Source organism: Lissotriton vulgaris, chromosome 3_1 (assembly GCF_964263255.1).
Source record: "Lissotriton vulgaris chromosome 3_1, aLisVul1.2, whole genome shotgun sequence".
Lineage (NCBI taxonomy): Eukaryota > Metazoa > Chordata > Amphibia > Caudata > Salamandridae > Lissotriton > Lissotriton vulgaris.
The window spans coordinates 372,148,049-372,171,773 of NC_141689.1; the positions used below are offsets into that span (position 1 = coordinate 372,148,049).

At 43.9% G+C, this 23,725-nt stretch overlaps 1 protein-coding gene across 5 annotated transcripts in view; it reads left to right on the plus strand.

Moving 5' to 3' along the window:
- Nucleotides 1–23,725, plus strand: part of GHR (growth hormone receptor) — a 1,047,683-nt gene that overhangs the window by 192,441 nt on the left and 831,517 nt on the right. For all 5 annotated transcript variants that reach the window (XM_086960591.1, XM_086960596.1, XM_086960593.1 and 2 more), the window contains one exon: nucleotides 11,673–11,729. The gene's annotated coding sequence lies outside the window, so the exon portion shown is untranslated. The remainder of the gene's footprint in view (nucleotides 1–11,672; nucleotides 11,730–23,725) is intronic.

Here is a 23,725-nt window from a genome sequence, read left to right on the forward strand (position 1 = left end):
TGTTCACGGCACTTCATTTTTGTACTGTATATAGTGTGTTTTTCATATCACCTATCACCACAAGTCACCACAGTCACTTCATTCCCTTTGTGCGTAACTAAATATGTATATTGCTTTAGCCTTCAATATTTGATATGATCCTCAAATATATAATTTGAAACTTATTTTCCTGTGTGTGTTACATTGTTCTTTTACCAAAAGACTTTTGATTGTGATTACAAGCCAATATTGTTTTGAATCTAAAAAGAAATTGACATACCAGACAGGACCGCTATTTTTTCTATTTAAGCTTTCTAAATGTGGCATTTTTAAAATTGTGATTATTAGTTTGACTTTATAATTAAAGAGTGCTTTTAATTGCAATTCTTTAGACACCAAACTCGACCAAAGGAAAGTTACAGTTTATTAAAGGTAATTGCAATGTTATACTGTGGGAGAGGCAGGCCTTGTAGTAGTGAAAAACGAATAAATGTAAAGTTTTTCACTAACAAGACATGTACACCTAAAAGTTCCATGTCCTATTTTTTAAATACACTGCATTCTGTCATCTGGGCTGTTTAGGGCCTATCCTAGGGTGACTTATATGTATTAAAAAGGAAGGTTTGGCAATGGAAAAAGGTTTATTTTGCCAAGTCGAACTGGCAGTCTAAAACTGCACATTTAGCCTGCAGTGGGAGGCCTGAGACACGTTTTAAAAGGGCTATTTAAGTGGGTGGCAAAATAGGTAGTGCAGGCTCACTGGTAGGATTTAATTTACAGCCCCTGGGTTTATGTTACTAGGGCCTTACAAGTCAATTAAATTTGACAACTGGGTGTAAGCCAATTTTACTATATTTGAAGGACAGAACACAAGTACTGTAACACTGATTTGCAGTGGAAAAGCGTGCATAGTCCTAAAACCAACACAATGGGTTCAAAAAACAGGAGGGTGAAGATAAAAAGTTTGGGGATGACCCCGCAATGGCCAGACCTAACAGTTACAAACAAGATAAAGGAGAGCTGTAGAGGATGAAAGAAACACAGGAGGTGAGAGGAACCTTGAAATGAATGAATATCACAGACCGTGCTGGTTCATACTTCCTGGTCTTGGTGTATGATTATTACTATGTTATAATCAATATGTTATTACATGAAACTATAATCCTCTTTATCCTGTCCCTCCACTCATTAGAGTGATTAGCGTCTCTCCCTATCATCCTGTCTGTTCGTACCCATAACCAGGGTGGGATAGTGAGCTTCAGCTATTATATGCCATTACCCATAGTTTCTCATAAACTTGAGTAATACCACGGCCCACTCAGCAATTTATCATTATGAGGTAGACTAAACGATCGTTGAGTTGTTCTCCTATGTTGTTAAAGAGCTTTAGCAGCAAGTTGATTTTTTTCCATCGATGAATCACTACACAAGCGAGACTGTATGTTTTAGTTCCAAAGTTGGGAAACACATGCTTTTCTGGAGAAAATGGGGGTGCCTTAGAAGAGATAACAGAAGGAAGAAGAATGCAACATCAAAGATTGTAGCATAAGCCCTGCAGTCCCTGCGGTGCCATCAAACTCTAGGGGTGGCCCCCTCAGCACAGTACCCTGGCTGGAGAGCTCCTGATTGAGTCCAGAAGGGGCCCCATCTACGTACCTTGCAGGGGGACCCCCCTCAGGTTTTCTTAAGCCACTGCACAGGAGGCTAGATTTTAAAGGCCCTACCTGAGATTTGTTGGGTGAATCGGTCACAGTGTCAATTTTCTGGTTGACCCTAACGCTATAGTGATTACAACTATTTGAAGGCCCTGCAGTTAGCTGGAAGCCTGGTGGCCTGGAGTTCAGTAGCAGCCCAGCCTCTTCCTGGCTGATTCATTTTCATGGCGTCGGGGCTGTTGTGTGAGCCCAGCTTCCTACCTCAGTTGTTGGTGCACACTGCCCCCCACCTCTCACCACCAGCACAGACACCGCCACAGAAGGGGCATGAACCAAACGGATGAACTAGAAGTAGCCAAACCCCTTACAGTATGAATATATTTCAAATTTTGATGGTTTACAGTCCACGGAATGAGGGTAACCTATCCTTGAAACAGTGGGCATAATTGGTGACCCAGAGTTATACCGGTCCATTCTCGGCACAGTGGGCATGCTCAGCAACACAGTGGCTAGCTCTGGAATAATGGTGACCCTTCATCGGCCTTGTATGACGTAATTCTCCCTGTCTCTGGTATATTGATATCTCAAAATTGAGCTAATAAACATTCTCACTATTCCTTGCAAAATGGAGGCGTCCATAGTGTGGGCGTTGTGTGTGGGGGTGTTTTCATAGTTGTGGCTATCCATTTTGAAATGTTGGCTCTCCCATAATGTTGCTCACCTTCAATGGTGGCCCTTTCGTCATATTCTGGCTACCCCATGTGCAATGCTGGTGAACACCCCCCACATTCAATACCCATCCTTGGCATTATATGAGGGTGATAAATGGGCATGAAAGAAAGCTCTGTTTCTGTGTGACAATAGTACATGTGGGTGCTGGTTAACCAGAGCAAGCTGTTTGGATCCAGACGTACTGACCGAAAATAAAAATCTGGTATTTCATGGCAAAAATACAGTTTGTTTTTGGTGGGGAGGGGAGTTACGCTTATTTATCCATATTCAGTTGTTGCATTTCACAGTGAAACGTCTGGATGTTCAGAAACGGTCAAGCTTTTGTGTCAGATACAATGATTGCATCCCTGGAACTCTGTACTGTAAGGAGCACGGTCCAAGTCACATGGTATGTACTGTAGCAACAAGCAATGTTTACTTTCACAATTTATACGCGACTCATATGTACATGTAAATGTATCACTAATTTCAAAACTAGAGTAAATTTTGTGAGAAAAAAAAAGCATTGCATCTCTGAAATATATTTATTGCTTATTATTGAGAGATGCCAAATGGAACCCCCTTCCTTTCGATTTGAGTGTTTAGAAGGAAATTGAAAACCTGTCTGTTTCCAGATAATGTCCTTATATAATCTTCTTGTGATGTCCTCCCTTTTTTGATAGGGAGCATTATAGCGCCGTGATATCCCCTTTGGGATGAGTGTGGCGCTCTGCAAATAATCAAAATTACAATTCGTGCACTTGGGAGGCTTAATTCTGACTTCCATTGCGTGGTACTACACACGGCTAGTGTTTGCTTCGATTCGATTCGACTCCATAAGCTGCTATACGTCGTCTTTCCACAGGCTCATTCATCATGTATTACCTTCATAGCACTTGTCCTGTCAAAAACTACCTATATTGGCAAAACTCTTCGTATCTCTCTGCGGGAATGTGCGGTACAACCATGTAAACCTGGAGGATCTCGGGTTCAAGTATGCAGTGTTCTCTAGACTGACTTTTCAGTAGTCCCCGTCTCACAGCATTAAAACTTGCTACTATAATATCTGCAATACTGCAAAAGCTTGAACGCCACATTTTATGGCTGGAATTTCTCCTTAAGTAACGTATTTGTTTCTCTTTTGCTGCATCCTTGTATCATTGACCTTGTTTTTTTGTGTGATGGCATTCTATTTCTTTTCCCTCTTTCCACCTCATTTTTTCCTGTTTTAAATGTAATAATCCAATTTTTTTTTAAATAGTTTATGCTCTGTCTTACTCTGCTAAACCTGCGGATGGCGGGTGGGGGTTCTTTTTTTAACTTGTTTTTATTGGCGTTTTCAATATGCAAAACATACAACAAAAGGGGAGTACTGTCATAAATATTAATTTGCCATCAAGATTACATGTTTACATAGTATAAATGTCACATGGTTTCCAAGAGGTTGAGATCCAAGCAGACCAGTTACTGACAATTGATACATGGTATAATATGGTGGAATTACCTGCAACACATCAAATTAGTATAGGAAATAAACGTCCTGCATGCCGCAGCTAGTTTCTGCACTTGAGCATAATAGCAACTATATACCATCTTAGCAGTGTGTAAAGCAGCCTGCGTGACACCATTCTAACTTATATGTGGCTCAGGAGCTGGATCGCCATCCGTTTGTGAAGAAGGCTTCTGTTGGCGGAGGAGGGTGCCCATATTTCTCTAGGTCGGGAACTCAATGGCATCCGCTCCCAGTAATTTGCAAGCTGCGCCTGACAATGTGATGTCTCACAGCCAGGCTTTGGAAGTAGGCCCCAGTTTACGTCCCCATTGTACGGCCACCCTCCGTTTAGCCAATAAAAGGAACACAGCAGTTAGACGGCGTTGGGAAGTTGGAGTGTCCGATACATTCCCTAGAAGCCCCATAGGAGGGGAGGGAAGGCTTACTTAATCAATTTTGTCAAATTAGTAAATCACATACAATGTATTTTAATCCAAGCGAACTGTGCAGTCCTTTCAAGCTGATATGTTTAATCATCAGTAGGTCTAGTTGCATAGGCAAGTTGCTGTGCCCTCGCTAAGGCTCTATGGGGATTTTTCACATATATGCACTGCGGGGTCAGGCTTGATTCTTTGATGAACGTGGGGCTTAGGAAGAGACAGAGGGACCTTAAATTGTTCAGTTCCTAGGCTTAATATTGACTTGTCAAAACCAACTCACACTACCTGACATGTCTGACACTAACTCCTGGTTCTCTTTTCCGCTGCTTACTTCATGCTGACATTTGTGCATAAGAGGGTCAACGGTTTCGATCAGATCACGCTTATAGTTAGTGCACTGGATGGAGGAACATCTGATGTTTTTGATTGGCTGACTTTGATGAACGTTTCCAAGAGTTAGTTGAGTTGTAATCTTTTGCTCAGGTTTGTGTATATTCTGTCTTGACAATCCTCTTCATTAGAGTGCACACTGGAAAAGAGAGTAGGTGGACAGGATCTCTGACAGACCAAGATTTTGTTAGAAAAGCGACAACCAGCCTTTCCTAGTTTTGCCACAGTTCTCTACAACAGGAGTGTCAGCTTGGATTGGTGGCCTTACACACCAGATCCAACTGGAAACTTAGTAACAGTCTGTTTTCTGGATAAAAGTGAAGGGCTGTTTTAATAGATTGATACAGTTCCTTTTTTTGACTCCCAAAGTAATTTGTATGTTTGTTTTAGATGCAGACTTGACATGCATTGATATAGCCTTATAGCCCTCTGTTGAGAGCTACACAGGTTCTTAAAGACCCAGACCCGAGTTATGGGCCTGAGTCGGAGGTGAGTGTCTATAACGAGAGAGAGAGGGTCTTTAACAACAGATATAGCCTGAAGCAGAAGGTCTGTAAGGCTATTAGAACATTCCACACACTATCGCAGAGGTGGGCATCACAGACAAGGCCAAAGAATTACTGGCATCTTTCCCGACAAACCGCTCCCAGCTGGTGAGCCTCGGAAAGTTAAATTCCCCCTCCTTCACACTCCCATGTGGGGTGCCACAGGGATCTTCCCTCAGTCCGACACTATTTAATAGCTATGTGTCTGACCTGTCCAAAACCATCAAACCCATGGGATGGGGTCAACCACCTATGCCGATTACACACAACTGGTGCTAGCTTTCAACAACAACAGAGGAGAAATAGGAGCCAGTTTCCAAGCAGGCATGATCGCCATCAGCTCTTGGATGGCCAAAAGCCAAAAACTCCTTAAAATTAAACTCTGATAAGACGGAGGTCATGATCTTCGGCAACCTACACCCCACATGGTCAACTACCTGGTGGCCTACTGAACTAGCCCCGGCCCCCTACCTTCAGTACAGAAAGTGAGAAACCTTGGCGCCATCTTTGATGACAAACTCTCCTTTGCAGCCCACACAAATGCCATCACTTCCTCTGCTTTCCATACACTAAGAGTAATAAAAAAACTACTACCATTCCTTCCCTCCAACACAGGCAAAACCTTGATAAGCTCCCTGGTAAGGACTAAAATAGACTACTGTAACGGACTACTCCTGAATGCACAGAAAAAGATCATCAGCAAACTACAGCTGATACAAAACCTTGCCACCAGGATCATCACAGGCACCCCTAAGCACCAACCCATCTCTGCAGTGGTGAAAAAGCTACACTGGCTCACAATTCCCAACCGCATTAAATTCAAGGCACTATGCATAGCCTATAAAGAAATCCATCACTCAGGTCCCATCTATCTTAGGAGTGCCCTGTCCACTCACACACCTTGCAGAAATGTACGATCCTCTTCTGCCAATCTCCTGACGGTCCCCCGTACATACAAGGTCTCCTGGGGAGACAAAAGATTCACTGTAGCCATGGCAAAACTACGGAATTCCCTTCCCCCACAAATCAAAGCATGCCCAACGTTGCTCTCTTTCAGGAAGCTGCTAAAGACCTGGTTATTCACTCAATAAATGGCAATCTGCCTTAATACCTTTATCCACGTCCGCAGGGCCGAGACACCCACGGGTATTTGTTGCGCTTTACAAATTGCTTAAATAAATAAATAAATAAGGGTAGAACGTTCTAAAATAAAAAGGGAGAGACAAAAAGACAAATATTGGAATCTTGGAGCACAAGGCTTATACCAGCCATTAAAAGCCCAGAGCTACTCTATTGTTCTCATTGGAGCTCTAAACATTCCAATGTCGTAATATAGCTTTATAACATTACATAGCCATTAAAGGCCTGCTCCAGCGTAGGGAACGGGCCTTTAATGCCGATATAGCCCAGCTACGGTGGGAATATTACTTCCAATGGGGGCAGAATGTTCTAATTAAAAAAACAAAGACCTCTTGGAGACCGAGGTGGTTGAAATCCTCATTCGGCTCCGAAGCCTTTATTTCACAGTTCTTGCGGTGCATGTTCGACAGATAACAGTGTGCGCAGGGCTACGGCTGTTAGCTGTTGAACATTCACAGCAAAAGCTGAGAAAGGAGGTGGAAGTCAGCCCCGGTTGTCCCTGCCTTGGCTAAACTACTTTTTGAAGTTAAGTAGAGCTAGGGAGATCTCAGAGCTGAGCAGCATTCACCCCTCCCTCCTTCTGAAGCCCTTGTGGCTCTGAACTACAGGAGGAGGGGAGGGTTGATGCTGCGTGTGTCCTCCTGCCTGGCTTCTGACTTTCGCTTTCCTCTGCAGATATATATATTTTTGAGAGGCAGGGGAAAGAGAAAGTCAGAAACTGTGTATTTGGACATTGAAATGTTGAGAGCAATGGGCCTATACCAGTACATATAGTCCATTGTCTTCAATAGCGCTCTCAACATTTCAATGTTCTAATATTTTTAATACTTGTTCAGAATGCCATTTCTCTAGAATAATGGGCCTTCGCATTCCGGAACATCTCAATAATTTCTGACACATAAAACCCAGTGAGAGGGTATATCCCCTGAATTGGTAAGTCGAGTCAAGTGACAGTCTCTTTTTAATGACGAGACAACCACCAGCCGCTTCTCTGGGTATCCTGGTTTGCTATCTACTCTCCTCTTTTGGTTGAGTTTTTAAAGGGAAAAAATATATTTTTCCTGTTCTAAAGCACATTACCTTTCAATGTCATGTTTATTAAATATATTTTATTGGGCTACCAGCCCTGCCGTGAAGGCCAACGCCCTAGTGATGTCCACAGCAAAAGGCAGAGGACAGGTGGACTTTCCCAGACCACACCTCCTGGGGAATGTGCTAGGAGTACAACTTAGGCTAAAGGCCATTGCACAGCTCAGTCTGAATGGGGATTGGAGCGGTCTGCTGGGGAACAAGAGTGTACAGAAATAAATTATATGTTCATATTCCCTTACTCATACTCCTTCAGACCTAGGAACAACATGCTTCGGGTGTTCATGCTCTTGCAAGTATCTTCACTCACTCACTCACTCACTCATTCATAGTGACCAACAATGTAGACCCCAATTTCGAATTAGTCACGGCCGTTTTCCTATGAGCCTTGTAATACATGCAGCAATGTTTCTTTTTTTCAAATTATATTTGCATAGGCAATGAGAGATTTTAAGTTGGAGAGCGATTGAAAGTCTATAACTATAAGAAGAAACATGTATGATTTCAACAAACTATTAAGAGGAGAGTTGGGGTGCAATTGTGCCTTCGTATTCACATTTCCTGAACAGAGTGTTTAATGTCCTATAACTAAAAATGTTCAGTTGATTTGAATTGATATCAAAAGATAGCTGTTACTACGTTTGCAATTTGTAGAAGGAACAGTAATGGCATTTTTGCAAAGAATTTCAAGTGTGTGTGTGTGTGTGTGTGTGTGAAAGAATGTGTTTTAGTGTTGAAACATTCTTAAGTATATATTTACTTCAAAGCCTCCCTTAATAAATTAAGGTTGTAAGAAAATATTTCATGAGTCACGAAAGTTCGCAGTAAAAATATTAATAAAAATCTTCCCAACCTCACTGTTCATGATTTCACAGATGACCACTATGAAGACGTCATCAATAACAATTGACAACATCATTGATGACTTCACAGTTAAGAGCAGCCTTACACATTACATGTTCACCAATTCCCTATCACATCACACAATCCTGCTATTACCATACATTCACTGAAGTGCATTGTTATTGACTCAATGAGTTTATTTATTTATCGAGTTTTATATAGGGCGAACTTGACCAGAAGGTATTAGAGCGCTTTACAGAATAGGCAAAGTAGTGATTACATGAGTTACATATGGTGTGATACAATTACAAGGAGTAAATACAAATACACAGTCGGTGTCGCACAGTCACAGTGTCTCTTGATTCCTGATTATAAATAAATGCCTTCGTTGTAAATACCACACAAGTGAAAATAGTGAGTCATAAATCAAATATGCGAATACGCTGAGTATAATATGCTATTTATTACCAATTTTAGGGAAGTGTGGAGCATTATAGCCCACTCAAGGAATCATCTCCCATGAGTCATAGCTTCTCCCTACACTCAACAATGTAATAAATAGTGTATTACACTATGTACATCTGCGCATACTATATATTACATGGTTGGCTATTTTTTATTTTATTTATTTATCTTCTTTTATATAACGTGAATCTGATCTACAGGTATCAGAGCGCTGTACAGAGTTGGCAAAGTAGAGATTGCACGAGTTACATATGGAGTAGATACAAGTACATGGAGTAAATACAAATACACAGTCACCGCATCTATGGTATCCACTCTAATTACTCCATCTTGGGGGACCTCAATATACAGCTCGACGACACAGAGGCATCACCACGCAGTGTTTGCTGGACACTTTGAGGGTAGTACAACTGGAACAAATAGTGTCAGGCCCTATGCACATAGGGGGCCATCTACTAGATCACTTTTTCACAAGTCTGGGTAATATTACTTGCAATCCACCCAGCTTTGTCCCCTGGCCAGACCATGCATTGCTCTCATTTGTCTGGTCCCCTCTGGATCAAAGCTATGCAGTTAACCTCGCAAAGAAAGTTAGTCGGACATGGTCAAGGTTACCTGCGGAGGATTGGGAGTCCGCCTTGAGGAGGTCCCCTCTAGTTCATTATGACGATCCTGTACAGGCCAATAAGGCCTTTAACAAGTGGCTGGGTTCCTCCCTAGACCCTATTCTTCCCAAAAAAGCTTTCTGCCATCGGTCCAGCCCGAATAAGAAACCCTGGTACATGGGGGATCTTAAAGAACCTAAACAACGTTGTAAACGGGCGGAAAGAAAATGGAGGAAAGATTTCTCCACCCCGGCTAAAGAGGAATATAGGGTATTGCTTAGATCTTACAAAAACCAGTTGAAATCGGCGCAATCGGCATACTTCCAGCATAAAATCTCAGAAGAGGCAAATAGGCCAAGAGAAATATTTCAAATATTTCAAGAACTGGTTACTCCCCCTCTGGCCACTAGAGCCCCTACCAATACTTTGAAACTATGTGAGGACCTTGCGGCCTTTTTTGTAGCCAAGGTTAATAACATCTATGCTGGTTTTACGCCAATAGACCAGTCCACCAGCACTAAGGAGAGTGAGGGTACATTGGAAGAGGTCAGTTCTGACCCCCACAGACTTCTTGAGGCGTTCCCGTTGCTGGATTTGGCCACAGTTGAACGACTCCTCAATAACCTTAAGTCAGGTTCCCCTTTGGATGTTGCACCACCATCCGCTCTTAAACAGGTTTCGGGGACAGTGTGTCCGGCCATAATGCATGTCATCAATACCTCTTTGAAGACGGGAGTAGTACCCCCCACCTGGAAGCTGGCTAAAGTCAAGGCCCTACTAAAAAAATCTAACCTTGACCCTGACGATCTAGCCAACTACAGGCCTATCTCCTTGCTTCCGGGACTCAGTAAGATGGCTGAAAAACATGTGATTTATGTTCTATCCTCATTTATAGAGACCACTGGAGCTCTACACCCCTCCCAGACAGGATTTAGAGCCAAGCAGGGGACAGAGGTGGCAGTGGTGGAAGCGACTAGGAGTATTGTGGATGCCGGAGGCTGCGCTGCTGTGATCCTGTTGGACCTCAGCGCAGCCTTCGACACGGTCAACCATCCCCTCCTGCTTCACCGGCTCCGCCTCGCTGGGATCTCGGGAATGGCTTTATTCCTTCTTGTCGGGAAGATTTTTCTCCGTTTTTGAAGAGGAGGTGTCATCGGACCAACTTCAACTGCATCACGGCGTCCCCCAGGGATCATCACTCAGCCCTACCATGTTTAACATCTACATTAGACCATTGGCTGAAGTGGTGCTTCTCTGGGGAATCCAGCTCATCACCTACGCAGATGATACACAGTTGATTGTCTCCTTGGCAAGGGATGAGGCCATAGATCAAGGGATCAGTAACCTTACCTCCTGTCTCACCAAGGTGATGGAGTGGATGACCTCCTCTTTCCTAAAACTCAACGGGTCGAAAACTGACATTATGCTTTTGTGCTATAAAGCCCCCCTCAACCTTGACCCTTGGTGGCCTAACTGTCTTGGCCCTCCGCCCCCCCCTAGAACCCAAATAAAGAGCCTAGGGGTGTGGCTTGATGCAACCCTGGGATTCCAAGTTCAGGCAAAGAAGGTGGCCGCGACCTGTGTTGGATTGATCAGGGTCCTCAGGAAGGTCTTGACCCTCCTTCCCTTTGAGGCTAAACGTATGCTGGTCCAGTCGTTGATTCTTTCACGGCTGGACTATGCAAATGCGGTCTACTTCGGGGCCCCAGCAAGCTCCATCCAAACTCTGCAGTCAGTGCAGAATTGTGCAGCTCGGCTGCTGATGAACATACCTAAACGCAGCTCGGCTAAAGCCGCATTGCGGCTTCTCCATTGGCTGCCGATTCATGAGGGAGTGACGTTTAAGGTCATGTGCATGGCACATAAGTCCATCTGGAATGGTGGTTCGACTATCCTACATACCTTGTTTTGTCGTCGTATACCCTGCAGATATTTAAGATCCAATCAGCGAAATCTGCTGGTAATAACAAGGGTGAAGCGAGCCCGAATGGGCAGCCGCCAGCTCTCCTTCCTGGCAGCTAAGTGCTGGAACAACCTACCAAACAACATCAGGCTTGAAAGAGACCATCTCGCCTTTAGGAAGCAACTGAAGACACATTTATTCCATTGAGTGTCTATGGGTACTCCACTGGTCTTATAGCACTGGGATGCCTTGGGGTAGCCATGCGCTCTATAAAAGTGTATTCATTCATTCATTCATTCATTCATTCATTCATTATAATTAAATACCTTCGTTATAACTACCAGTTATTATTAGCATTTTGTCAATTAAGGTCTGGGCCAAGTTTTAACATTCTTTATGTGTACATTTCTGATAGGCTGTTGCATGATACCATGATGAAGAGAGCGACGGAGTCCCTCAAATGAAGATACTGGTAAGTCTGTAAATATTTACGTTTCAAATGCATGTATATACCTCAAAGTACAATGTAAGCTTTTCAATAAAGGATTACTTGGCGGACCACAAACATTCTGAGCTATAGTTGAATGAGTAACACCGCAGAGATGGTTGAAACATCATTGTGCCTAGCCCCCAGCCCGTGAGTTTTATGAGGAGGGACTTTGAGCTAGAATAAAAACGAATCTATATTTTCGCTCAGACTGACACACATGCCCGGTTCTTTCATGGGATGTCATGCTCCAGAGTCTACTTCTGGTGATGTGCCACTTGACTGTTTGTGTGTAGGGCCATCGGACAGCCTGCTGTGCTGTTTACTTTTTGTTTCAAACATATTGAGCATTGACAGTGAGAGCTGGGGTCCTTTTAACCCCTTGGCTGCGGGGCGTTTTCACCTGCTGTGCAGGGGAAAGGGGGGCCGCGTGCGGCGCCGCCGTGCTTCTGACTAGCTCAGCTCGTCATGAGGCAGAGTGGAGCTGCACTCATGATGAGCTGAGCTCGTCACGACCACACCCGTTTTGGAACGTTCAGCACAGCGGGGAAATTATCCCCGCGTGCAAACGTTCCAACGGCCACCACGAGCTCAGCTCATCATGAGTGCAGCTCATCCGTGCGTCATGACGAGCTGAGCTTGTCATGAGCACGCAGCGGATTAATGAACAACATCTCAATAACTGGCAGATTCAATAATTCTGTTGGGCATTAAATCTATGATTTCAACATGGATATTGTTCATAAATTCCTGGACCTTCTCACGAAGACCACTTGTTTTTCGTTAAATTATTTGTTCACTACTCGGGAAGGTAATCTCCTCCCTCTCAACCGTGTACCTTGTTGCCTTTAAACACACCACTTTAATGATCACTCCCTTGACAGTAGACCGCGACAGCTTGCACATACAATTAAACTCCACAGTGCAGTGTTTCTCAAACTGGGGGTCTCAAGCTGATTTCCGGTGGGTCACGTATCGGAGCAATTAATAAAGATGTCTCTAAATTCTTTGTTTAATGTGTCACATTTGCAAGTGGGTCAAAGACAGAGTTCAAAGGTCAGGCGGCGTTAGTCTTTTAATTGGTGTTTACATTTCTTTCTCTGACTGCAGAATAGAGGAGTTTTTAAAGTGGACTAAGTATGATGTTGTTTTTTGCAACACACACCAAAATGTAAATACCTGTAAATGAACTATGTGCATGCAGCAGTTAGGTAAGCAAAACATGAAGCACTTTTTTCATAATTCTGAAGTGTGTTGAAAACAGAGATTTTAATAGGATCAAAACAGATCAAGATGTTTCTGTGGATATGCACAAATTATAAATATTCTGAGAATCGTGATTTCCACACATTATCATTTGTGTGCTATATAGTGTAATCAGTAAAACTGTATGTGTGTGCAAATTAATTGACCATTTCAATGGAAAATGTGCTGTTTGTAAATGATAAATGTGCTGCCATATGAAGGTTTTGTTACAGTCAGTTGTGGTTCTAAAATGTTTGGGAGCCACTGCTACAGTGGGTTCATAAGAAGAGGAGGAGAGTGTTTGATGAGGGATTGGATAATGAGGGGAACTGGAATGGGAAAGAGGTGTACTGATTAAAAATTGGGACTTGGTTTGCTTGGTAGTATTTCTCTGTAATGTGATAGAATGTACAAGAATGTAAGTCTATACAAGTGCGATAGATACATTGGCATTTGGTAGTTACTATGTAATACACATATTGCTAATCTGTTATCATATTGAAAACAAAAACATGTTTAGAAAGAAACATGCCACTTTAACAAATCACCATTTCTTTGTCAGGATGTGCTTATTTAGACAATAACTACATGAGTGAAACCGCTTGCACTCTAAGTGGAATGACCTTACTCATTGCATCAACAAGTGACTTTAAATGCACCCTTCTGAGGCCTCTCCCAGCAACTTTTCAGATTCATTCACTATAACCCATGCCCTAAAGTACCAAATAACTGTCGGCCCCCGACATTCACAGGGTTGTGACCAGTGATGTAATTTCAGATGTTGCAGTGATGTTATCAATGATGTCCCAGAACATGTCATGAGTGACGTAATGTGCCAGGTAATTAGCAGTGCATGGTGAGGGTGTGAGTTATGGTTACTTTAGGGCATGAGTTATGATGACAAGATAACTAAAACTGGTGAATGTCACTGGTTTTGTTTATTTAAAATGGCATTTTTTAAGTAATATTTTCACCTAACTATAACGTTCCTTAAATCTTTGTTTTTTAGTGAATTTCTAAGTTTCAAAAACTTTTTTAAGTAAGATAATATTGCAATTCCTAACTGCAATGTCACATTAACCTTTGGCTTTTTCAGTGAGTTTTTATGTTTTTTAACTTAAAGTAATAGGTGAGGGGTTGGGTTGTTTGGTCAGACTGAGAGATGAAAATGCAATATTGTACACTTGATAATATGTATTCAATTACATGCAGGATGCTCTCGTCAACTGTTGTATGGTAAATATCTGGATACTGACCTATTTATTATTATTAATATACAGCTTATAGAGCGCCTGGTTACTTCAACGGAGTGTCCCCGTGCTAAAACACAAAATTAGTACCCAATAGCTGGGCCAGAGATCACCTACCCATCCTGCAGCCCAAACCCCCCTATAGAACAGTTGCATAAGACCTATTTCCGGCAATCAGGGGGACAGCGAAATAGCTACGTCTTAAGTTTTTTCCGAAACAAAGTCTCCGACAGGCACATCCTTAGATTAGTAGGGAGGTTGTTCTAGGCTTTTGCCGCCAGAAAGCCAAAGGAACTCCCACCAGCCCGTACCTACCGAACCTTAGGCACAATGGCCTAAAACTAATAAAATATGTAAAAAAAAAAAAAAAAGTAAGAGGTCTCTCACCGTGAACAGTGTGGGGACTGGCACCCTACCCCCTGCAGTCTATAGTCTTCGGCCGTGTGGTGTGGGGTGAGGTGCAAGGCCTGATCTGTAGCCAGGACCTGCATCAAACACCCCCGTTGGCACCCAACCCCCCACTTCGCATGGCTTTGTTTTATGTGGGGTTGGGTGCCCTTCACTCCGCTGCGTATGTGATGTAACAATTTAAAGGGTGTCATTTTTAGTAAGGCAGACCTAACTTTGTCAAGGAGTCAGAACATCAAAGTATAAAAAATGGGCCTGATGGCTTTATCAGGGGGAGTGAAAATCAACATATTTGAAACAGATCTATTTGATTTGTCAAAAAGACACCAACAAATACGAAGAACTGTATTTTTAAAAATGTACACATTGCAATGTATAATAATAGTGAATATCACAAAATAGTTTAGATAAAGATTTTTTTATAAAAAGCATTAAACATGTCATAGTCTTACTTTGAAAAATGTTCAGGTCACAAAGTGTAGCCATAGAACCTACCTCAAGGGGCCCCAGCAATTCAGCTGCAGCATTCAGCTCCAGCCTGGAGTGCTTTAAAAATATTTGGAGTCCTGGGGTCATGGATCCAATGACCTAGCAGATTTGCAATGTTTTTTTTATGTTGTTAGGGGACTGTTGCACTTCCTGCAGCCCTCAACAAGATTACCCAAAAATGGTTTGTGGTGCTCCTGCGCCTTCTAGGAGCACCAGTGTGTTAAACATATATAGTTAAAAAGACCTACCGGGGCAATGTGGGGCCCTCCTTGCTTGGAGCAGTGTATAATAAATGAGCTGCTCCTGTTGCTTATTTATTATTCTTTTTTTAATATCGTTTTTAAGGGTGTCTCGGTCCCACCAATGACTCAAACACCTTCATCCGAATTCAGCAGAGTTGTTGAATAATTGAGCAACCGCTGACTATATTCGAAAAAGAAGTTTGTGAGGCCCAACCCTAGTCTCAGTACACTACTCACTAATCCTGTGGATAACTCCAACCATTTTTTCCAGATAGTTGTTTCAGTGGTTTCCAAGCGTGTGACTTCTTTTGGTAACAAAACCTCACATCCGTAAAGGAACAGGGAGACTATTTTCACATTATATGCCCCTCTCAGTACTTCTACTGACATGTGTCCTAGGGCCAAATCTAATCTCTGAAGTCAGCTAGCAATGGCCTTAGCCCTTGATTCCCGTGATGAGACAAGACCCCGTAAGTCTAGGCTGTGGCTGAATAACACACCAAGGTATCTATATTCCTTAACCATCTCCATTTGTACACCACTCATCCACCACCTGAACCTCGGGGATGCCTCAAACCTTTTGAGAAGACCAATACTTTTATTTTGGACGTATTCATCTTTAAGACATTCCCCTTACAATAACGAGAATAGGTGTATTTGTATTTGTATTGGTTATTTGTAAAGCGCAGACTATCGCTCCGAAAGGAGCATCCTGGCGCTAATAAAACAATGTGCATACAGTTACAAGTACAGAATTAGATGGTGGTTATTACGTAGTCGTCTGGAAGATTAAAAATCCAGGTTTTAAGGTGCTTCCTAAACTGGTTTTCCTGAGTCAGCAATCTGAGGTTCTTAGGCATTGCATTCCAGGCTTTGGATGACAGGAAGGTTAAGGTCTTACCCCCCTTGGTTTTAAAGTTAAATTTGGCCAATTTCATTAGATTGTCTCCTGCAGATCGTAACATCCTGGAAGGGTTGTAGTGGGGGTAGTCCAAATGTCCAAATGCTGCCGCAGCCCTGCTGGCATAAGATCTAATAACACTGTGTCGTCCGCACAGAACAACACAACTATGGGAACTGTTCCCAACTTAAGTGGGACGCCCCTGATCTGCCTTAAACCTTCCAAACCGTCAGCTATATAGATGGAAAACAGGAGCAGTGCCAAAAACACGTCTGACTCAACCCATTGGGTGTGCTGATCTTTTTGGACAGTGCCCCATCTGCCCCTCCAACCCAACCCCCCTTCCCCCAAGTTCCACTCTAAAACAGGAGCCCTCATGCAATTGCACTTCAGCTTCAGGATTCACTTCCATCTGGTCATCTTTTCCCATAAAATGACAATGTTTACTGTGTCAAACGTGGTAGACAAATCGATATAGGCCTCATACAGGGTCTTTTTCCGTGAGAGGGCATAATCCTCCACCAACATTAATATCACACAGCCATATGTAGTCGAGTACCCTTTTTTGATAGCCAATTTAGATCAGGGGTAACATTCTAGCTACACTCACACAATCTTCCAAAAGCTTTAAAAAAATGTTACTTGTGATATCTAGCAGAGTACTCGCATGAAAATTTTATGGCTGTGCCATGTCGCCCTTTTTGAACAGGGGTACCCTAATACTTCCTTTCAATCTTTCCAGCAATGTTTGTCCCCCAGTTATTTCTCCAAACAACGGAGCAAAGGTCTGTGCCCAGAGAAGAGGATTGAGTTTAATGATGTCAACAGGAATACCATCTGGCCCTTGCGCCCTAGAACTTTTCAATCCTTTGATCATTTTTACGACTTCCTGCACATTCGGGAGAGGGATGCTCCCAGCCGACCCCTTTACCTGCAGGTTTGCCTGTGGTATACTGGGGGCAGCACAACCACCTCCTTTAATTTGGAGAGGTCTGAGATGTAGCTAACCCAAGTTTCTTCAGGTATTGACACTGCAGTAATTTGTGTAACAAACCCAAGTATACCATTTGAGATGCACCCAAAGCCCCTAAGATTACCTGAACACAGGCAAGAGATAGCCTTACTCCATAAGCTCTTCCTTTTCCTCCACTTAATTTGCTGCATTTCCTTCCTGAATGCTTCCCTATATTGTTTGATCAGGCTCTCCCTATGTTCCCCACCTACTCTGAACGTCTCCCTAAAGTTCTTATTCAGCACCCAGCCCTTTACCAGGCCCATGGCCGTCCAGTCCCTTATGGAGGCAATACGTTTTTCGAAAGTCTTTACTGTGTCATGGGAAGGAGAGTTCATTTGCTCCATTTGCAACCCCCTTACAGAATTTATATCATTCTACTTTGGCTGACCACACAATTCTACGCATCTTTTTGCAATTTGGGGACAATTAATTGGCTACCTCTCTCGAGTCTTGGTCGCCTTAAGCAGTGTAAGGACAAGGGGGTTATGGTCACTCCCCCAAAGTCTCCTACAAAGATCCTGCACCATACCAAAATGCTTAGAAGAAATAATCACATAATTAATCAGGGTTGTTACCCTCCCTTGTTAAATGTCAGTCGAGACGACTGATCCTCGGGGCACCTACTGTTTATTATGGTCATATTGCAGCTAAGTATGGTCTTCAAGTACCTCCCAGACCAATGCCCTCTCTGAGTCACCAAGACCTGACAGGGAATGTTCAATGCTATCTCTTTATCCCTCTGAATAGATTCCTTCCCCTCTGCCTGGGGAGGAATCTTTCAATTAAAATCGCCCATCAGGAAGATGGGCACACAAGGGAAGAGCCTTTGGGTCTGGCACTGCAAAAGCACCAATTCCTGGAATAGTATATTTTTTGCCAATTTTTGGAGCGAAATATTTATTAATGAGAATCAGGTTGGGGAATCTCATAAGGTCCCTGCTACTCCAGTCTGGGCATCCCTTTTCGTCCGTTCCCTCCCCCACCTGTCATAGCAGAGGAAAGCCCAGATACTAGAAAATTCGCCTTAACTGCTTTTACACTAAAAAATAACATGATCTGGCAGCACCTATTCCTCAGTTTCCCAAGTTTTTTGATGGGCTACTATTAACACTTTATTGACCTGGATGACCTTCAAGAGTGACTCCAAGTTCCTTTTCATGCCAGCTTTGTTCCAGCACAAGAGATTGACCCCGATGGCATCATGATCTCTGAAAGAGGGGTTTTGAGCACTCCCTTTTTACCTTAATGGTCCCTGTTATCCAGTTCTAAGCATGCTCATGTGTTTCAGATGACTCCACCTGGGTAGTGAAAATGTGCCTGCCCTCCCCAGTTTTCATCAGCAAGAGCTTATTAAGGGAACTCCTGCCTCATCCAAGGGTGGGAGAAATGTTTTGGACAGAGAGGGCTAGAGCCCCCACCTGGCGCCCTGACTCTTGCTGGCCATTAACTGAGATAGGGGGAAAAACCTGCAGCGGGGTAGGTGAGGCATAGATATTGTTGCCTGCCCACCTAAGCTCTTCCGAGAATTTCAAAACTTCTTCCGCCACCACCCTGGAGTAAAAATGAACCCATACATGGGGCCATAAGACCAGGCTGTAGATAACTAATGGAGTTTTGGATTAACAACCTTTGTTGAAATTTTTGCCAGCTGAGGGATCGAATGCAGTAGAGATAGGATACAAGATCTGTTGAGGAACCCTTCCAACTCAGAGGCAGCAAAAATGTCTACAAATTGAAGGACTCAAACAGCCTCCTCAGTAGAATTGGCAGTGGACTTTAATCCCCACCAAGTGTCCTCCTCTGGACTGGCTTTCCCCTCTTCAACTCTGCCAAAGTGATCCCCCTCCACATTGGAAGCAAGGGAATAACGCTGTCATCCTGGGTTGGTCTTAGCACCACCCTAATGTCTGACCCCACTGGCTCATCTGATAATGAGGTAGCACCAGAAGGTGCCAGGCTCTGGGGAAAATGTAACTGCTTTAGGAAGCAGCCCGGTATTAGATGATACACATGCATCCTGTAATGTAATATTTCTTGTTCTTTTCTGGATTATTCTCTGAACTTTCCTTTCTGCCTTCTTTTTATTGCTTATTTGTTTGCTGTTACTGGACCCTCCTTCCATACTGCAGGCCTGTCTCCTCTGTATTGCTTCTGAAATGGATTTCATAACTTTGGTAAAAATCTGAAAAACCTCACAGGGCTTCCCTGGGGCCAGTGGATACGCCTCAATGATAATGACCTCATGAGCGGAAGGCTCTGCCTTAAAAAACAGGGCTTCCAAATCACTTTGAACTAAGGACTGATAACTTTTACTTGTCTCTATGTCCTGATCCTAGGATCCCTTGGCTGGGTGCTCATGTCTGCGGTGCAGGTAACAAAGCTAATTTTGGGGATCTTATGTTCCTCTCCAGACCCATTGGTTGGCAGATTATTCACGATTACTGATAACATATCTAAAATGTGGTCAGAGCAGTCTGTGTCCTTTCCTAGTAGAGACGTAATAGATATCAGAATGCATTCAAAACTTTGCAGAGATCATGATAAGAACACATAATCTTTTGTGATGTTCATTGGGGGATTCAGCAATAAATCTTGAGGAATGGATAGATTAGCATGATTCCCCCCTGAGGACATTGATTTAAAAGGTGAAATATCCGGTAGCGTGTAATCCAAACTTAGAGAAGGATACTTGGCCAGAGGAACATTTGAGGCTTCCATAGCTTCCAGCCCTGTTGATGCTCCAAAGGGGGGCTGCTTCCCCACTGAACAACACACTGCCCATCCCGAAGGTATCCCTTGTGTTTGAGAGGGAGATGGAGTAAGAGCCATCCATTGCTCTACCACCATTGGCTTAGGGGGACTGACCTCTTCATTTACTGCCACCAATGAAGATGAATGTACGACTTCTCCAACCTGGGAGTTGTTGTCCTCTATTCATTTCTGAAAGAAAGCGGGTATTTTGCCCCCCCTGCCCCTCCCCCAACTTTCCTTTAAGTGTAGCTAGATTGACGGCACAGTTCCTCAGAGGGTTAGCTTTGGTCTTCCAACATAATGTTGCGGTTAGAGTACGACCTGACCTACATTTTTTGGCGGTCATCTTTTACCAACGCTATGGGCTGCAGCACACAATATGAGTCAGAAAACCTTACCCTCTCTTCAACTAGGCGTCAGTCCTGAGGATCAGGGCACTAGGCCAGACCTAAACCAGGCTAACCCCGAAAGTCTGAGAGGGAAGAAAAAGCCTGTTCAGCTCTATACCCAAAAGATAACTGCTGCAGGAACTTGCTCACAATGTCCTTAAGGCATGCTCCTGTTGATAGGGACAAGCACCTCATGGCCTAAGACTCTCTAGAACTCCACGCTCCACTTTGGCAGTGTCAAGTGGCCAAACACCCCAAGAACACCATGTAAGGGCCAAAACCCTGCCCTCAAGCCGCACCCAGGCTGCCAGCCGACCAGCCAGCGAAACCCCCTTACAAATCCTACACAGGGCGGTGAGACTCACAGCCATGCCTGGCCGAACACTCTCACGATCCACTCTCCCAGCTCAACCAGCTATTCCTTTTTGCCCCCCACCCCACCTCGGGAACACCTTTCATCTCCCACCGTCTACACATTGAGAGCAGGGCATACTCACTACGATCCACGTGGGGGGGCACTGTTGAGGCCGCACCTACCTCTGGGCTAGGAGCTCCTGCTCCTCTGCTCCTGTTCCTGCTTGATTACTCACCCCCTGGAGCCCTCCCCCCAAGACTTCCCCACCAACAGGAACTGAAGTGGCTGCTTCCTGGCGTCTTCCTAGCATCCTGCACGGAGTCCCTGCGACCCTGCATCCCTCTCGGGGTCACGACTCAAGGGAATCCTGTTGCAGCCCCTCACAGCACCGATTGAGCAGTCTGTGAAAAAAGTCACAAGGCAGGACTGACGTGCAGGGCAGAAATGAGGATCCAGGGCTGAGGCTCGGGCCCTGGTATAGGGAGTACCACAGCTGCTAGACGGTTGTATGTTCTTACTTCGCATTCCGTTAAAATGCATGCCTTTACCACGCATGCGTTACAACGGAATGGTATTTCTACGCATTTGCTTTTCCTCGAATTCTTCCGTTGTGACGTCCTACGTCGTTAAGAGGAAGCGGAAGTTTTTTTCCGTTTTCTCTTAAACGACGTTAATTGCCTGCATATCCGGATGTGACTTCTGGTGAGTTTTATTTATGGGGGGAGACCTCCCCAAGCCCCCTTTTTTTTACTTTTAACCTTTACCACATATGCCTTTACTACATACCTCGTAGTAAAGGTATGCGTGGTAAAGGCTTTCGTGGTAACCACGCATGCGTTGTACTGCATGCGTGGTTAAGGTATTCGTGGAAACGGCCTCGTTGTAGTGGCAGTTTCCCCTGCTAGACAGCACGGCCGCAGCAGCAGCCATGGAGAATCAGACGTGGGATGTCACCACGTATGCATCAGTGTCAGCACAGTGCCCTCGATCAATGAAACTCTGCTCTGAGAACCACTACTGAATCCAGTCCTCAAGATCACACTTCTGCAATAAATAGTACACCTCACTGAAAAATCGTTCAGTAGAAGTGAGTGAGCAGCCAGGGCTTAACGTGAGGTAGGCGAGTGGGGCAAATCTAGGTAGAATTGCAACAAAACTATAATCCCCTTATTATAGCACTAACTACGTTTTTATAACATAATTTGCTCTGTACATGGCACGAGCCCCACATGTTATGGTATGTACTTTTTCAGGCGTGACATAAAGAAGTTCTGTTAGAGAATAAATCGCTTAAAAATGTCTGGCAAGGACTAAGTGATTGGGACTGACTATTTGGCCAACAGCCAGACTAGCCTAGTGATGCATGTATACCTCAGTGAGGCTGCTGAGTGGTTATATTTAGCAGGTGAATATGGTGTGAAAAGGACGTTTGCTTATCACACAGTGGGCCTTCAGATGGGATAGAGAGAGATTATTTGCCTATCATCAGGAACGGACAAAAGAGTTCTTTGTCAAATACTTTTCTGGCACTGGATATTGTGTAGTAGTTAGTCATTTGCAATATATGTTGACAATACCTACAAAGGGTACTATTCTTAAAGGTTGAGGGCTGGGACCAGTTTTAAAACTTTAATCTCCATACCCCACAAGCATTAGCAGACGTGTCAGTTAATGAGCTGGGATAAGCGAATCATTCTTTCATGGACTGAAATGGAAAGCTCAACAGGGTAGCAAGGCTGCCTCTAGGCTCTTTGTGTCTGGTTATATCTGCTGCTGGCTACTGATGAAAGCATTCAGAGCGCATGCAGAGCATCTGGGGAGTTAAGCTCCTACCTGGTCTCAAATAAATCAACACTTTCAAATTCTTTTGACATGTGATGTAAACCTCCTCACATCTCATATCTGCCAATAAAATGAGGATGCTGAAACTCATGCCAGGGCGATTTCAGTACCACCATATGCATAGGCTTCACACAGTAGCTATCTCCCAGCAGAGCGGAGGGGGCCCTTGGACATGAGTGTCTGTCGGAGAGCAAAGGTCAATCTGACAGACACTCTTTATTTTCAGCTGCGGTGGTGCGTCCATAGAAGCGCCAGGGCGTCCTCACTCTGCGTCTCAGCTGTCAAATAGTCACATATAAAATATTATGTATTTTTTGCATGTTTAAAGTGAATATGCTCTGGCCCAATCGTGACTTCTGTAATCACGCCGGCCGATGATGTACCCTGGGCTGTGTGGTCCAAGTATAATGCTTGGCAGCCCCAACCTGCCTATTGCAATGATCTCAATGAAATGAAGTGCGCATGTCAGTTTGGTCTTATCATTTTCTACGGCCTAACTGACATGTGTATTTCAGCTCCTCTCAACCTATGCTACACAAGAGAGCCGAGGAAACACAGACGCAGCCTCCTGATCATGGTATGAGCGCCATGTCTGCCTGCCCTATCCAATCTAGGTGCTGCTGTTATTGTTATTGTTATTGTTATTTTAATTTTATACCGCGCCTAATCACCTGCAGGCCTCTAAGCGCCTCTGCTGTCATGCTGTTCATTAAGACAGACAACATGAAAGCAGCATCAGGATTGGATTAGTTGGTGGGCGACATTATTTTTGTGCTCTTGCTGAACTGCAGCTCCAGAGCAGCATTACTTGGAAATGAGCACAAGAACTGAGCCAGTGGCCAAACTGACTGCCTCTCGACCAGCCTGGGACCCCAAAACTTCAGGAGATTCTGCATGGTCTGCTGATGCGAGAAGCTCGCAGAGGACTCCTCGCATTCTGTCTTATGTGACCTTGAGGGGGACTGCCGTGACGTCCGAGACTGTGTGAGTGAATGAGTAGGATCGCCCATAGTGTTCAGTGCAAAACACCTTCGAGGGCAGAATCAGGGTGCAACTTAGGAAAACGCTCTTGTGCCAGATTGATGCTGATAAAT